Raw genomic sequence first — 17,194 nt, 5'->3', positions numbered from 1 at the left:
AGAAAGCAAGGCCTCTACACGTCCCTCGGGGGCCCGAAGATATTGAAAGAAAAATCCAGAAGCATTCCACTGATCTCAGGGTTAAATTTTGACCTGTTCAGGGAGCGAACTCTGAGCAGATCCTTTTGAACAGAAGACGTTTCTAAGTGGAAACACACGACTGAACATGCGAGAGAAAAAAAAAAAAAAAATCAGGTGATCTGCTCTGAACTGAACTTCTGTCCTGACTCAAAGCTGCGGCGCTTTGACGTTGATAATCATCCACTGCGATGGCTCCCTCCTTTGAACGTGTCGGTATAACTTCTGTAAAAAACTGAAAGAAAGTGCAGTGAAAAATGTAGTCTTTAATCGTCAAGGCAACGATCCACTTAGCCTACATTTACACCTGCAAGACACGAACCCCCAGCTTTGTCTACATCCAATATTTTTGGCCACCTAGTTTTAAAAGAGCCATTTGGATTCCTTTGCTCTCAACCAAAAACTTGCATATAAACCACTGAATTAACTTCTGAGGCTTCAAAGCTCCGTTTGTTGCCATGGTATACGAACAGCAAAAATCAGTATTTGAATATTTGTATATATATATATATCTATTTATTTTCCTCCGGCGGTGGCGGTCCGATAGGAAGAGGGTGTGAGGAGAGTGAAAAGAGAGAGAGAGAGAGAGAGAGAGAGAGACGACGGAGGCATCGGGGGGAGAGCGAGTCCCGGTGCAGGTGTCTCTCTCTCTCTCTCTCTCTCTCTCTCTGTCTCTTCTCCGATCAGATAAACGTCAAGTGTTTCTACAGTCAACATTTGTAGTCTGTGATTTTAGGGAAGAAGCAGACTGTGTGTCTGAGGCCGGAGGCTGAGCCGTGTTGGGGTAAAGCTTATCTTTATGTTTGGAGACACCAGATTAAGTAAAAAGTCTTGAAATCCCCGACAATTCAGATAATATGAAAACGGTGAATGAAAAATGGTGATTAAGATGGTGAATGTAAGTATTAATTTTGGTGGAAATGGTCCCTGTGACAGCTGAGGTTGGAGGTGTGTTTAGACAGAATGTAAAGCAAAGTTTCACCCTGATTTTAACCGCTGGACTGTTTGTTTTTTCGCCTCAAACAGCCAAAATACCCACTAACTCATATGTTAGCTGTAAACTAGCTAGCAACAAACACACCGACCGAGTCAGTGGGAGTGTTCCTGTGTTTGTGTTCAGTTAAACCTCTGATTGAACTCAGAACTCACCAGAAATTCTTTATTTCCCTCCAGTCTCCTTTTTCCTCTCTTGTCATTGTACGCTTAGATTCATAAAGCCCCAGGAGACGTGCAAATTGAGCACACAGTTGCATACGAACGATGCACAAAAACCGATTTGAAAGTATCACATTCCATTTAATATTTCAATTTTTCATGATGAATCAGCCATCTTTTACCAGGAAGTGTAGATGCAGCTTTTATAGTAGATGAGATTTATGGGAAATTTGCTTTTTTTTTTAATCACAAGCTCTGGAAAACCCCGCTGGTGTGACATAAAGGTGTCACTTTATGCAAAAAGCAAAGTTAAACCACGACTACTCTTTGTCACTCTCTCAGCTGTCTGTCTCCAGCTCTCGGTGGGAGCCAGTCTGTTGCCTGGTCCAAACACACACACACACACACACACACACACACACCAACACACACACAAACACACACACACGCTTACACACATTCAACAAAAGTTTTTGCTGACCCCTTGTTCCCCCAATACGCACACACCTCCATAGGATTTATGGATTAGTGGCGGCCTCCCAGGTCAGCCTCCCTGAATTGCCTGCAGACCCATCAATCAGAGCGTTGTTACCACGGCAACGAACAGACAGCAACAGGTCAAAGCTAGGGGGGCAGGAGAGAGGGGGGGGAAATTGATGGAAAGAACGAGGAAAGAAAACAGTAGAGAAGAAACTTTTTTGTTGGATACGAATGAAAAAATACAAATAGAAACTAAAAAGGTTTACAGTAAACGCTCTTTGTTGAAGTTATGAGTCAGTGTTGAGACAGCTTCTCTCTTTGACAGCCCACGTCCTCACAACTCATCGCAGAGTCCAGCCATCAAAGACCATCTAGAGACCACTTTGTCTCATACAAACAGCTATACAAGCTACTAAAAGTGCACTTAGCGAAGCCAGAGACAAAGACACGAGCATGACTTCATCACGTAAACCTTGCACGTCCGGACTCTCTCCACAACAGCAGCGCCGTGTCCTTAAGGACGATACGTAAAGAGGTTAAGCTCTACGATGATTCATGATTCGTGGTGACAGAAGGGAGTGCAGACCGGATAAGAGCAGGATGAATGAGAGTGGAGATAATCAGAAGGCCCGGTTATTGAACCTGAAGCCGAGCAGCTACTGCTGTTTATACTGTTTTGTAATAATGGTGATATACTGCGTACATGTGCCTGACTACAGTATATATTCACTAACCACATATAACAACAGCATGGAGATAATATTAAGAATATAAAATACTGTAACAGCTTTAAATGATAAATACACTGATGTGGTATTCACAATTTTGTTTTTTTTTAACTTTTGTCTACCCTTTTTTGTTTCTAACATAACATTTAAATGCATGAAAGACAAAATTATTAACCATTATTGGAGAGCTAACGAGGTGATGTTCCCTTTAATTATCAGTTACATCGAAACAGAGTTCTCACAAGCTAAAACACTAAGAATATGTCAAAAATATGACTGCATGAGTGCCATTTAAAGGTAAAAATACATAAATGAAAAGATTGTTGTGGCTTGGCTGTATGTAAAATTAGGTTATAAGTAATAATATTTAGTAATAATAGTAGTATTTTTTTTTTTAACCAAAATTCTTCTAGTTGTAGCTTGACAACAGTCAACTCAGATGGTTCCCAGTGATCCAGGATGATTATACAAGGCTAAATCAAAGATCTATAAACATCCCATCAGAGTTTAAGTCACATAACTCTTTAATATTTCATGTTTTCTAAATGGACACGTATGACCTCAGTGTGTGTGATTCTCAAAATTAGACACCTGATTGGACACCTGATACAAACTTTCTCGCACAATTCCTTCCTAAAAGTGACTTTCTGGTAGTTCAAGTCAAAAAGTATCATAAATGTCAACATGTAAATTATAAAATATCAACATCTTAACTTATTAACTCTATACTAACTGAACCCTGACAGCAGACACTGTTTGAATGTGTACATGCAGTATAGATGCTGCTGTGATATGGATGTGTGTGTGTGTGTGTGTATATGTCTGAGGAATGCAGGTGTGTGTGTGTGTGTGTGTGTGTGTGTGTGTGTGTGTGTGTGTGTGTGTGTGTGTGTGTGTGTGGCCCCTGGCTGGTTTAATAATTGTACACATTCCTTGGTGGCACCACATTCCCGGTGCCTCAGGTAACCATGGAGATAAGACCGGGAGACACATAACAAAGGGACAGAGGGAAGGATGGAGGGATGAAGGAGGGATGAAGGGAGGAGACACTTTAACATGTACAAACCCTGAAGAGATAAACGCTAACTTGATAAGTCACCTGTTGAGACAAAGTCAAAGGGGAAACAAACAGCGGCTAAATCCTCATATTTCACAACATTTTGTACATATTACTATATATTCATTTCTCTTTATATACATAAACAAGATGCTCCTGTAAACCATAAAACACAATTAATAAGATTTTAACCTTTTAGCAGATGCCAAGGCCAAGCATCCTCTTCAAAAGACAACATTTTGAACTGCTTTTTAGTTTTTTTTACTCCTTTTTATTCATCTACTTTACTTTTTATTTATTTTTACTATTTCTTGATTGCATTGAACTTTCATTTTAACGTGTATTTTCTGTTTTTATATCTGTTAATAAGTCTTTGTAAGATGAATTCTCTGATTTACTGCTTCACTCAAACACATCATTTCTTTTTACGTCAGAGTATCAAGTCAAATTGATGTTTTTACTATCTAAACGTACCTTTGGGGCTTTGAAATCAGAACCTTTTGTTCTGTGAGTTTCAGCGTTAAGTAATGATAAAAAAATCTAACGGCTGATATCCCACAATGTTGGATCACCTCCAAAATCTAATCAACCGTTTTCTGGCTCCAAGAAAAGAAAAGTTTGGTCTCTGCGGGGCGGCTGTAATGGAAAAGCTGTAAAAATACAACATGAAAGTGATATGATTGTTGAAATAAATCTAATGAATGTAAATATATTGTGACTCTACAGAGGAAAAGAACACCTGAGAGACACGATGGATGGATGACTGGAGGAGACAGACAGGAAATTTACCCAAATGGCCTCCAGAAAAAGACACTCTGGGCAGAGCTGGACACTGTCATTATGCATTATAACAGTGTGTGTGTGTGTGTGTGTGTGTGTGTGTGTGTGTGTGTGTTGAGATAGTGCAGTATCACAGCGTGTGACAGACATATAGACAGAGAGAAGTTTGGACAGCTAATAAACGTTCCTGTCAGAAAACCGGAGCAGAGAAAACACAGCGCTGTGAACGACTGCCAATCAACCCATGACATCACTGACAACGCTGATAGTGTGTGTGTGTGTGTGTGTGTGTGTGTGTGTGTGTGTGTGTGTGTGTGTGCATATCTAAAGAACACACTTTAGCTGTTATCTCTAAAACCTTCAGTGCAGTAATGACATCAAATTAAATCCTAATAAGACTTGAAATTAGTATTTCTTCACATTGTTGTAACTTCCTCATGAAGCCAGTTACATTTCCCCAGAAGATCACGTCTTCATGTCTTGTTGTGTCAAAATAAAAGTCCCAAAACCCAAAAGAGCTTCAATTTACATTCATAGAAAACAAAGAAAACCAGCAAATACTCACATCTGACAAGTTACAACCAGAGAAATGTGTCGTTCTTATTTAAAAATATCCTTTTTCTTTCTTCATTATCAATCAACTCTTAAATCAATTGCTATTTAAATAACAGTTTTCCAGATTCTGCAGGCTCAGTGATGGTATGAACTATATCTGTGAAATATCTCACATCAAGGTTCACTAACGAGATTATTCTGCAGCTTTGGACTGTTATCTCACAGTCTTCTTCAGCGAAACACAGGAAGGCCATGAGATACAGTCAAAAGCTCTGTTAAAGCTAGTAAGAGAACCTTGACTTACAGTGTGCTTGTATACTTTTTCAGTTGATTAAGTTATTATTTAGTCTTTAAAGTGTAACAGGAAGAAAAGTCCTGTAAAGTACATTTTTAGCAACATGAAACTGAGCTGATACTTTTAAATTTTAATATTTAAGGTTGTTAAATTACTTTAAATAATTAAGGGATGATCATAATTGCAATGATAAACTTGCTATTGATATTGATAAACTTTCAGTCATCAATTAACTGATTAATCGATCCTTCGTTCCAGCACTAATGCACTCTAAATGCACTCTAAATGTACTCTCAATGTACTGGAATCCATCCAAACTGAGCCGTTAAAGTTTGTGTCCCTGGAGAAAAAAAGCTCTTAAATCACAGCTCACAGTCTTTAACATCACATACATGTACGGACACCACACAGCACAGACAGATGTTCTTCTATGTGTGTGTGTGTGTGTGTGTGTGTGGAGGCGCGTGTGAGATATTTCCGACAGTAAGCCAGGCGGATGGGCAGATTATTCTGGCGTCTTGAGGGCGTCAGAATTGAGAAAGAGAGTGTTAGATTGTGTGTTAGTGTGTGTATGTGTGTGTGTGTGTGTGTGTGTGTGTGTGTGTGTGTGTGTGTGTGTATGTGTGTGTTAGGAAATGTGTCCAGAGGTGGAGAGAGAGAGGGAGGGAGGGAGAGAGAGAGAGAGAGAGGGTGATAAGATACAGGGTTAAGAGAATAAAAGCCTGTTGTAAAGGAGACACGGAGCTGCAGCTGCATCTGTCAGAATACAAGAGATTTAAAGGACCAATGTGTCGTGATCCGTGTTATTGCTTAAGAAAAAAAATGACTCACTGGAAGATTATTTTAATAAAGCATGACAACATATACCCATCTCATAGGTCATATTAATAAATACAGTGTTTCCCTTAAGTTGACTGGCTTTGGCTTTGGGGGGGCAGCGGCTGAGAACTCAGAGATTCTCTGTCACGGAGCAGCTGAGATTGACACCAAAATGAGAATAACTGGTCCATCTTAAAAGGTCAGTCCACCTTAAGTGAGCCTGGTCAGGTTAAGCTAACCCACTGTTGCTAACTTCAGAGCTAACCTCCTTCACTTTTCCAGCAGGTGAGGAAAGACTTGTCTTGGTCTTTCTTAAGAAGCTGCAGCATTTATTAACTGACACGCTGCAGCCTTTTCCTCTGCTCCGCTCGCATCCACCGTCACTTTTCTGCCGCCACACTCGTTACACACACATTACGCACTGCCCTATTCCTTAAAGCAGCTACGCTACTCTTATAACCTTTCACGTAGACGTCCTTCGAAGAATGAGGAGAGTGAGTATTCTGGGATTTGATACATTAGTCGATGAGGGTGTTATCATGCTCCCACAGTGTGCAAATGAAGATCATTAGTAGCCCATTGATATTAATGATAATGTGGAATTTTTAGCAGCACCACTGCAGAATGAATATAGTTGGAAACACTGCACATATTTATCCATCCACTAGAGATTGAGTCTGATCGCATCTGGCAAAGTTTGCAAGTAGAGCTGCAACAAAGTCAATTAATCCACAGAGAAAATTAATAATTTAATTGAAAACCGGTTAATTGTTAAGTTATTTATTATGCAAAATTTGATTTTATTTCAACAAACAACACGTTAAAGACAAATTGAAAAGTTTTTTCCATGCAACAGCCAATGCAAAGACAGGACAATGACTCTAGAGTGATGAAAGCTGGAGCATCCAGGTATATTTAAAGCCTTTAAGTATGTGCAACAACTAAATCCAAACACATATCATGTCTTTCTCAGAGTAAAAAACCTATAACTTTATAATCTTCACGTTAAAGTTCTTGCACAAATCTGCAAAATGTGACGTGTCAGCTTCTTGACAAACGAAAATAACACTTTAACTGACGAAACACAGAAACTCAAGAGTTATTTTTTCTCTTTGAAACCGGATAAGAGTGAATAATACCTGCACGCAATAGTGTCAGAATTAACACGGGCAAGATGTGAAATGTAAAAAGCTTAACTTGACGCTTTTTTTTTCCTCCTCCCGACACTCCTCGAAAACATAAATCCCTCCATCCATCCATTCATTCCTGTTTCCACTGACTTCTTCTTATTATCTGTCACTTATCTGTCAGGGTGTAATCTGTCTCACTCTGTCTCTGCACACAGATCCAGTGGTGCCAGACTGAGGAGCAGCTGTTGTAATATCACACGCAAACACACACACACACACACACACACGCACACACACGCACGCACACACACACACATAATCTCCAGTACAAAAAAGAGGTGGAAAGTTGATTTATTCCTTGTACAGTGTGTCAGTGAATTTCTCTGGAGGGATGGCAACTGCTATGTTTATGAGTCAGTATATGAATATATATATATAAATGTGTGTGTGTGTGTGTGTGTGTATGTGTGTGTGTGTGTGTGTCAGGCTTGGACAGCTCCCAAAGATCGAGGGTCATTCCTGACATTCCAAGTCAATCTAAGTGTCTCTCCTCTTTCCTCCACCGAACATGTAGTCATCTCCTCTTTTTCTTTATCTTTCTCTTTCTTTAAATATCTCTTGTTTCAAGACACACACTCAGGATTATATTCTCAGCGGCTTCATTAGCATTAAAAGGATTCTTGTGATGCCAGAGTACAATAAAGAATGGATGCTCTTTACTGGCAAACAAATAGAGTTTTTATATGTGTATGAATCAGTTAAGGATTTTAAATCAGGTCCAGTTCATCAAAAACAAATAACACTTCACAAAAGGTTCAGTTGTTTGTCCCTGATTATGTTTTTATCCTCATTTAAAGTCCCAGTCTGCCACAAAAATCCAGTTAAAAGTCATGAGGTCTATTTTAAAAATTGTGACAGGATGAATTCAACATTTTAAACTCAGTCATTCAGACATTTTTCCACAAGTTATGATCTATCAGATTGATTCAGACTGAAATACCTTAACAATTATTGGATGAATTCCTATGGATCCTACAGACTTTTCCGTCAATGTTTCTGCCACCATGACGTTAACATTTGTGGTTCAGAGTAAAATGACTTGAATTATGTAATGGATTGCCATGAAATGTGCTACATTTATTCAAGATCCCTTGAGGATACGTTCCCAAAACTTTGGCCCTCCTCTGACTTTTCTTCTGGAACCTCAAGCAGGTCAAAGATTTAGTGAAACAGCTCAACATCTACTTGATGGTTGGAGACACATTCATTCAAATGCTCGTCAGAGAGATGTCAACCATATTGGAAGAGGAAATACATTTCTGTCTCTACCTCAGCTGGTCTCTCTCTCTCCAGGGGTTCGGGAATGTCCGTCTACTCTTCCTTCAGAATTCCAGGACAGAATTCCTGTCCGGGAGTCTGGAGAGAAAACTCTCACGGCTCTTTAGATTTCAGTGAGGACATTTTCTGGCTGTTTCAGGTTTCACTGTTTCACACTTCTATAAAACTTGTCTTGTTGAATTATAAGTGAAGACAACACTGCTGGGCTGAAAACGATACTGTATCTATCAAAGCAAAGGCTTTGACTTTCCCACTGTGCGGAGTGATTTATCCTCCGACACAACCGAAGAGCCTTAATGACCTGTTTTCAGTCCATTTGTATTGAAGGAGTTGGGGGTTCAGTATGCTTGAAACAAAATGAGGAATTGTGTAAAAATAACCGTAATGCTGATTTGACACCACGTCAGGATACGTTATTGTCCTGTTTCCCTGCGTCGATGCTCCTGAGAAGCAGAAATCTTCATCACATTCACCTTCTGTAGGTCTGGTATACATGCTTCATATTCCAGCTGGTGTATTTTGCTCTTGTTATGATCTTACACGTCTCCTAGCAACAGTAAAACATTACAACAACAGCATTTCTGAAGCCCATAAATGTAGCTTAAACTTATTGCGCTAACTAGATTTTTCTGGAGAAAGCTAATAAGTGGACTTTGAGCGAGATGTTGTTTCCAAGGTCAAGAATTAACTTTTACACTCAACTTTTACACACTTCTATTGCTTTATTATCATTATTAACTGTTGGGTAACATTATCCTCAGTGTTGGCCATTGCAATTTACCGGTGAGTTTTACTCAGAGTCCTGTTCTTTTTCCTTGCTACAGTCAGCTGTGGTTGGCCTGGGCATGCGTCACTCATAAAAAAGTCAGCCAATCAGAAGAGAGGGATATTGAGCAGACACAAACAAAACTGCCTGTTTCAGACTGAGTGAGGCAGAGGAGCTGCATCCATGGCTTTTATAGCTCTAACTAGGTGCTTTTTGACCATAAAAACATGCAAATGTTTGTAAATAGAACACAAAAATGAAAATATAAAACTGGGAAAGGGGCATAATATGACCTCTTTAAAAGACAGAGATAAGCCTGAGCTGTGTCTCAAATCACATACTTCTGTTAGTACACTGTGTACACTATATATTACTGGTGTAATGCGCGGATTTTGACAGGGTAATGTCGTCTCAAATCAAACACAGCCATTGTGCACTCACCGGAAATGACGATCTCAAATTAGCATTAGCTAGCGTTAGCATTCCCGTTATCGTTCGCTCAAACCAAATCATTACAGACATGATGGCTTATATCCAACAACAGTATAGTGGTGCTTAGTGCTAAAAAACACATGTATAACTTAAATTTGTATAATGTGGCGATGTTCACTGTAGTTACAACGTACTCACCCGCCGTTTCCACTTTGAAAAGCGGTCCCTCCCCTTCTGCTACGTAGCCAAGATGGCGACCATTGAGGGTGAGAAGTGTCCATAGTTCCACACTCAACTTTTTGACCGTTTTGAGTGCACCATCGGGTACTCACAGTGCATTTTTCCATACTTCTCAGTGTGAACGCACTTATGCACTCAAAATGTTAAGTGTAAGTACAGAAGTGAAGCGATTTGAGACACAGTTCTGGTCCGGAGAGGGGTTTAGTTAGCCTCAGGCTAAGGGGTGGAAAATCCCACATTCAAAGTGATGATGGAAAATTAGCTCAAGGCTAACTGAGCTATAAGCGCTAGGCTAACAGGGGTCTTAGTCCACGTGAACATTCAACATTTAATAAAATATTAATGTTCCTCAAAAAAACTGTGTTAATATCAAAAAGAAATCTAATCCCTGGTCACTTATCAGTGACCAGGGTCACTATAACATAAACGGTGTCACCTGGAGCTACATATTATCTACAGGCCTGTAAATGAAGGAAGAAGAAACCCAACCGACACTTTTAGACAACTGTAGCTAATAACAGCCTGCATGTTTCCAACCACACAGCTCTCCAGGTGGCATTTCACTTGCCCAGAGGCTAAAGATGCACAGTAGAAGAAGACAGCCTGCACCTTCACACCTCCGCCGCGCCTATACATCCATGCAGCCGGCCCATACATGCTCAACCAGTGATCTCAGTGTTTCTAAAAACGCTTCAGAAATGTTAAGATTACAGACTCTGTGTTTATCTTTCCATCTTCACGCCGGTTTGAACAGTGTTTAAACTTCTGCACATACCCGTATGCCAGCATCTCTCACATGTCGGGGCAAGAGAAGAAAAGCTTGGTTAAGACTTGGTGATAGGCTGCGTTCCAGGGATGTCACAAAGTCGGAAATACTGACTTCCTATGAGGAACAATGCAGTGGATGGAAAGTTGGAAATCTGATCAATATTTTAACTCTGTTAGGAAATCTCCAGCTGATCTCATATGTCCTATTCAACATTATCACACATAACATGACTCTAGTTTTCTTGTAAATTTGACTTGTTGTAATGACTTATGAGATCTTTTTCTGATTATTATCAATTATTAGATCAGTATCTACTAATTATGAGATCTTTTTCTCACATTTATGAGATTTCTTCCTCGTTAGGGTTTCTCATGGTTACAAGATGTAGAAGTCGTAGTTTATGGAGTCTAGTAGACGTAATTACAAACTGTTAAGTTGTAATTTTTAAAATATTCTTTTGAATTCTGACAAAACATCTATATTTTTTTGTTTTTGTTGCATGCGTCGTGCTTCTGTAACATAGATGATTGCACTTTTGCAAAAAAATATTTGCAAAGTTGCACTCACAATATCAGACACTCTATTTTAACTAGTCTGCAAATGATGCTAATAATATTAGCATAACATTAGCTGTTGCACAGGAAACAAGATTCGGGCCAAAAAGATCTCATGAACATCTGCATTTCCAAATGTCCTGTGAATTTCAGACATCATGACGTCAAAGAGGAGGGAGCATAAAATTAAATAAAAGCGGAAAAAAGGTGACAGAGAGAAGAAGCGAGGTGACAGATGTAAGGGCGAAGACAGCGAGAAGAAGAGCGGTGAAGATAGCGAGAAAAGAAAAGCAGACGTGGAGAAGATAGGACGAGTAAGAGGAGGAGAAGGAGAGGAGACAAGATAAGACAGACGACTCCAGTCATGGAAATACCGACTAAGGCCTCTTCTCACAGAATTCTTATCAGAACAGACGTAGGAAGGAGGGAGGGAGAAAGAGGGCGAGAGGGAAGATAGAGAGCAAGGACGGGATGTAGGGAAGTGGAGGAGAAGAGGAGAGGAAGGCAGGAGTGAGGAGGAGGAGGTGGAGGGGGGTCACACCTGTTCTGCTACTGCTGCTGCAAGTTCAGTTGTATTTATTTTTATATGTGTTCAGATTCACTTATTGAAGAAATTACAAGAGCATGAAAACAAATATTGAAGTTTTGGTGACAAGATATTAGCAAAAAGGCTGAAAATAAATCCAGTGCAGTAACTTAAAGTTGAAAATGATGATGAACTTTACTGTCTATGAAATGTTTTAGTTACAGATTATGTACATTTGTTATTTTTGCATGTTCAAAAAAGCATAAAATGAAATACAAGAAAACAAACCTAAACAAAAACATTATTTAACTAACAGATTTAAGTGATAAAAATATATTTTTTGATTCGTTGAAGCATAAAATTCTGCATTTCTTACAGCCGATTTGAACTACAATTGTACTTTCTAACAAAGAACAAACAGCTGCAGAAGAAAACTTGCAGTTTCAAGCATCTTTGTTCCACCTGAGTGCAAAAACTCCCCATCTAGAAAACACGAGCTAATTGCTTAAATGAACAAACAGCAGAATAAAAAGTGTGAACGCAGGGATGAGAAAAAGATGGTGGAAGAGCAGAGTGAAAGAGGAAGGGGAAGGGAGGGGAGGGAGGCGACAGAGGAGGAACAGTTCATCCTCTGAGCTCTTCTACAGATTGATGCCCTGATCCACAACTTAGTCTGACAGTTCAACATCCCCTCAGGATGTGGAAACTCCTGCACTCCCCATGTCTGTGTTTGTGTAGCCAAAGCCTACTGTTGGATGTTTTAGTTGACAGAAAGACCCTCTCTTTATAGGTGTGTGTGTGTGTGTGTGTGTGTGCTCTTCTTGTACTTTTTTAGACCTTGAGAGAGAGGATATTCTTTGGAAAGTGAGGACATTTCGTCCGGTCGAATTCCTTTTATGCGTAAACAAACTTGGCCAGTAGCTGATTCTTCAAAGAGGATGTTAGAGAGTTAAAACTAGGCTTCAGAATGATGTTAAGGTTAAGTTTAGGTGTTCGGACATGTCTATATGATGGTTTATTATGTGTTGAGAGGGTGAGGAATGCATTTTGTCAATCCGCAAACGTATGAGAACATTCAATCCTTGTATGTTTATGATCGCTGGTGCTCTGCTGGCAGATTGCTGGTTAAGAACTGAGGGATTGTGGGTCCGAAGGAGGTGAGAAAACAGGATTTAGACATTCCAGGACGAATTAGCCTCATCGTGTCCTCGTCTATTACCATCACCCTCTCACGCTCTCCTACATCACCGCTGTACTACGGCTGCAACAAATGATTATTTGCATTATCGCTATATTATTCTTTTGTGTTTGACCAACAGTCCAAAAAGCCCCCAAAATATTCCATTTACTATCATATATGACAAAGAAAAGCATGAAATCATCAAATATGAGAAGCTGCAACCAGCAAATATTGGGTATTTATGATTTAAAAAATGACTAAAACGAAAAACTGTACACTGTACACACTGAGACTTCAATTAATAACAAAATTCATTTTTCCCGACATTTTAATGGCGATTGAAGAACCCAAATGAAACTCACAAAGTATCTGAGATATCGTGCCTGACATATGGATGTTGCAGCACTTCCCTTGAGCTTTTCAACCCAGCTGTTAAGTTTAAACACAGCGGTGAGAGGCATCCTTCTGTCACATTTCATAAAGACCCCTCATATGTTATATCTCACATTCAGGAACTCTACTAATTTGAGGGAATAAGAGGATTCTAAACTCCCTAAAATCAAAAGTCAGCTGACATGTTGTGGGATACTGAGGTTGAAAATATTCCAAATTCAAAGAGGAGAGAAGAAGAACTAGAAATTAATGAAAGAAACAGGCCCTGAGAGGGAGGACAGAAGGAGACGGACGGGAGGTTTCCTCTCCTGTGACCTTGATTTTCTCCTCGTTCTCGATCCGCTCTTCTTTTCCCGTGTGTGTTCTCTCTCTCCATCCCTCATTATAACAGACAGCTGGGGCGAATTCCATAATTAGGAGGAGGAAGAGGAGGGAAGAGAGCGAGCGATAAGGGAAAGAGGAGTACAGGTTGTGTGAATGAAGAAGGAGGAGGAGAGCCTATACTTCCAACACAGACTGTGTGGACACACTGTGTGGATTTTGGCCTCCATCACTTCCAATTGAAAGCACATTTGTTTAACACAGACATCTGACATCACAACAGTATATAAATAACAAATGTTTCAAAGTGTCGAAACATCGTAATCGCGCTTAATAAATCATGTTTTTGGGAGTTCGTTGTTATCTGTAAACACTGGGAATAACCTCTCGTTTTAACAATTTTAGGACTCTGATTGAAAAACTTTACATTTTTTAGAGTGTTGGTTTCTAGCACGCAGACAGGCAGACAGGCAGACAGATAGATTTGTCTTCTACAACGCCAAGTATCCCCAGTATGCGATACAGTGTACGGTTTGGATGTTAATGGTGACTGGGAGTGCGGAGGCTCCCCAGCTGTTGGCGTTAATGGAACCGGTTACACAGTTGCCGCAGCTCCCTCTCAGCTTGTTTCCCCCTCAGCTCAGTCACTAATAAACATCTCCTCCTCTCTCTTCCAGTCTGTCAGTAGAAATGTATTATGTATCTGTCTCTGCTTTGATGGCGGGTCGACCCCGGCGGCTCGTGTTCACGGGGTCACGAGTTCAAGTCCTGCCAGCAGCTGATGGTGTCCCGTTAATGTGTCCGAACCACAAGAGAGGAGTTTTTTAAGAGAGATATGTGACGAGGAACGAGTGTAGAGATCTGAAAACGGCTAAAAAAACCCACTTATAACATGTTTCTCTCTGACCGCACACCCTCCCTCCCTCTCTCTTTCAGGTTATAGCCAGTTTCCCAGCATGATGAAGTTTTAAATGTGGACTTTGTCCCGTGGAGCGCGTCGCGGTCAGTCACAGTCTCTGAACTCTGACTAAGCTTCATTAAGACACCGTTAACTGCTGGCTGAGGTGGACAAAAGCAAACACACATTCATGTAAACACACATACCGGAATGAGAGAGAACACATACACACACAACCAAATGAAGACCAAATCTCTCAATCTGAGAAATCTACTGTCTGTCGGTTTTTTTTAAGACATCCAAAGAGTATTTTTCATGGATTTTAGACTTGAGAGCTTTTAGTCAAAGCTGTATATTATCGAAAGGATCAACAGGAGATTAAGATAATGCTTCTTCACTTAGCTAGTCCAGCGTGAGTGTGAAAGTGGGGGGGGGGGGAGAATTCAAAGAAAGACAAAACAAAGAAAATACAGATAGAATAACAAGAGAGAAGTTCCTACATGAGGGTTAAGTGTAGTAAACGATCAGAGGTACTTTTTCATGTCATGTCATGTCAGTTTAAAAAGTTTTTTGGTTCAGTTTTGGTTGTTTCTGTGAATACAAAATAGTTTGAAATGATTCAAATACGTATCTGCAAGTGCAATCTTCTTCGACAAGTCCTTGAAAGTAAATGATAAGATACTTAGTTAATGTTTAGTCCTTGCTCTCCAATAGCATCTAGCAACTCCCAGGCATATAAAAAGTGCTCTCTGATCTCACGCCCCTATCAAAAAATCACTGTTTGAAAAGTAAAACTGTTTTCTGTTTGTTAGGTTTAGGTGCAAAAACCTTAAAATCATTATTTTGTTAAGGTAAGGAAAGTTTTGATGGTGGTTATTATTGTAGGTCAGGGAATGATGGTTAAATGAAACCAATGTTGGTAAGAAACAGGAAACGGAAATAGAGTTCTACTGTGTTTAAGTCCACTGACAACTCAAAGATATTCACTTTACAACGATATAAAACAGAGAAAAGTGGCAAATTCTCACTTTGGGAGAAGCTGAAACCAGAGAAGTATAGCATTTCTTTCTTAAAAAATTACTCAAAACGATAACTGATTATCAGAATAGTTGCAGATTAATATATTGTCAATCAACTAATCAATTAAGCATTGCAGCTCTAATTGGAAAACTGTGGTCTACCAATCCATGTGTGCACACCCCCCCCCCCCCCCCCCCGCCACCTTACCCTCCTCTGACTGTGTGTGTGTGTTAAACAGACGAACCCCCATACCACACACACAAACACACACCTCCGTTCCACTCCCATTCACCATTTTATGACTTAACTATGGGAAAACACTCCCTTCTGTTTGCTGTCCACCCCTTCTTCTCTCTCCATTGACTCGCCCCCCTCCACCCCCCCACCCCTCCCATTCCCGCCCCCCCCCTCCGCTCCTCTGTTTGTACGAGGTTAAAGACATTCCTGCAGCTGCACGACTGTAAGGCCACATTCACAGCGACAACAGCGCTGTATCAAAAACACAAGTTTCTCCTTCATTTCGAATGTGCAAAGTGCTGTAAAGTGCTGCACTGACCAGTCAAATATCTTGAAGATTGCACACCGATATCTAATGTAAGCTGCTGCAATGACCACGGAAGCCGCGTGTAACTGTGCAGGCATGGCCAACTCAGGTCCATGTAAAAACTAAAAAACTACATAGGACTGTGTAAAAAAAAAAGAAAAAAAGAGTAAAATCTGTTTAAAAATGATTAAAATAAATAGCAGTGCAACCTTTTGGGTTTTTTTTTACATTGTACATTAAAATAAATCAATCAAATCAATGTGTTTTCCTGATCCTGTTGCTAAAACTTAATTAATTCAGTATCAGTTAATATAAACTATAGCTGCTTCCAAACCCTGCTGCATTATCACTTCGCAAAACTCAATACGCACGCAGTGAAGCTGATCATAATCTCCTCAGAAAAACACTGCTGGCACGCAACCATATGGTACAAAGACCCTGCTCCGCCCTGCCTACGTGATGCGTCGCATCCCTGCCTGGCGTGAGATCTCGAGCAAACACTAAAACATGCTCCGGATTAAACTAAACCTCGGAAAATATGTGATTTAGATATGACAACCTGTGTGGAAATCATGACTAATAAGGTGAGAATGTGTGCTTTCTCTGTGTTGTTTTGTTGAGGTTTTTATATGAAGACCAGTAAAATGCCACTTGTGTTCATCATTGGAAGTCTAATATAAAAGATGAACTTTAACTTTGTGACCTAGACTTCCTAATACTCTGCAGCCCCTCCTCCTCCTCCTCTCCTTCTCTCTTTCTTCCCCTGCTCCTTTGTTTCATTCAGCAGCTAAGAAAAGAAGAGAAACTCAAACAGTCTGCTGGAGTTGACCTGGTCAAAACCAATATTTACTGTCACATTAACAAGGCAAACCTCTCTCTTTGTCCCTGCTGTTTCTCCTCCTCCTCCCACTCTCTTTCTCTCTCTTTTTTTTTTTTATCGCTTGTGTGCCTGTTTTTCTCTATTCATGGAAAATGTTGATAAGTGAAATATGGGGAAAGATAACTGATGGACTGCAGATAATTTTAAAGGAAAATTGCATTCCAGACTTTAAAAAGCACGAGACTGACAGAGAAAGAAGAACAAGAGGAACCACGACTTTAAAACAGTGTCAGAAATATGATTCATGACAAATGAT

General features: G+C 40.0%; 1 protein-coding gene across 2 annotated transcripts in view; it reads right to left on the bottom strand.

Annotated features, from left to right (window-relative positions):
* lama5 (laminin, alpha 5) overlaps positions 1–17,194 on the bottom strand; it is a 120,876-nt gene that overhangs the window by 77,967 nt on the left and 25,715 nt on the right. The window lies entirely within an intron of this gene.

This window comes from Thunnus thynnus, chromosome 6, assembly GCF_963924715.1.
Source record: "Thunnus thynnus chromosome 6, fThuThy2.1, whole genome shotgun sequence".
Lineage (NCBI taxonomy): Eukaryota > Metazoa > Chordata > Actinopteri > Scombriformes > Scombridae > Thunnus > Thunnus thynnus.
This window is presented reverse-complemented; position numbering and strand designations above follow the sequence as displayed.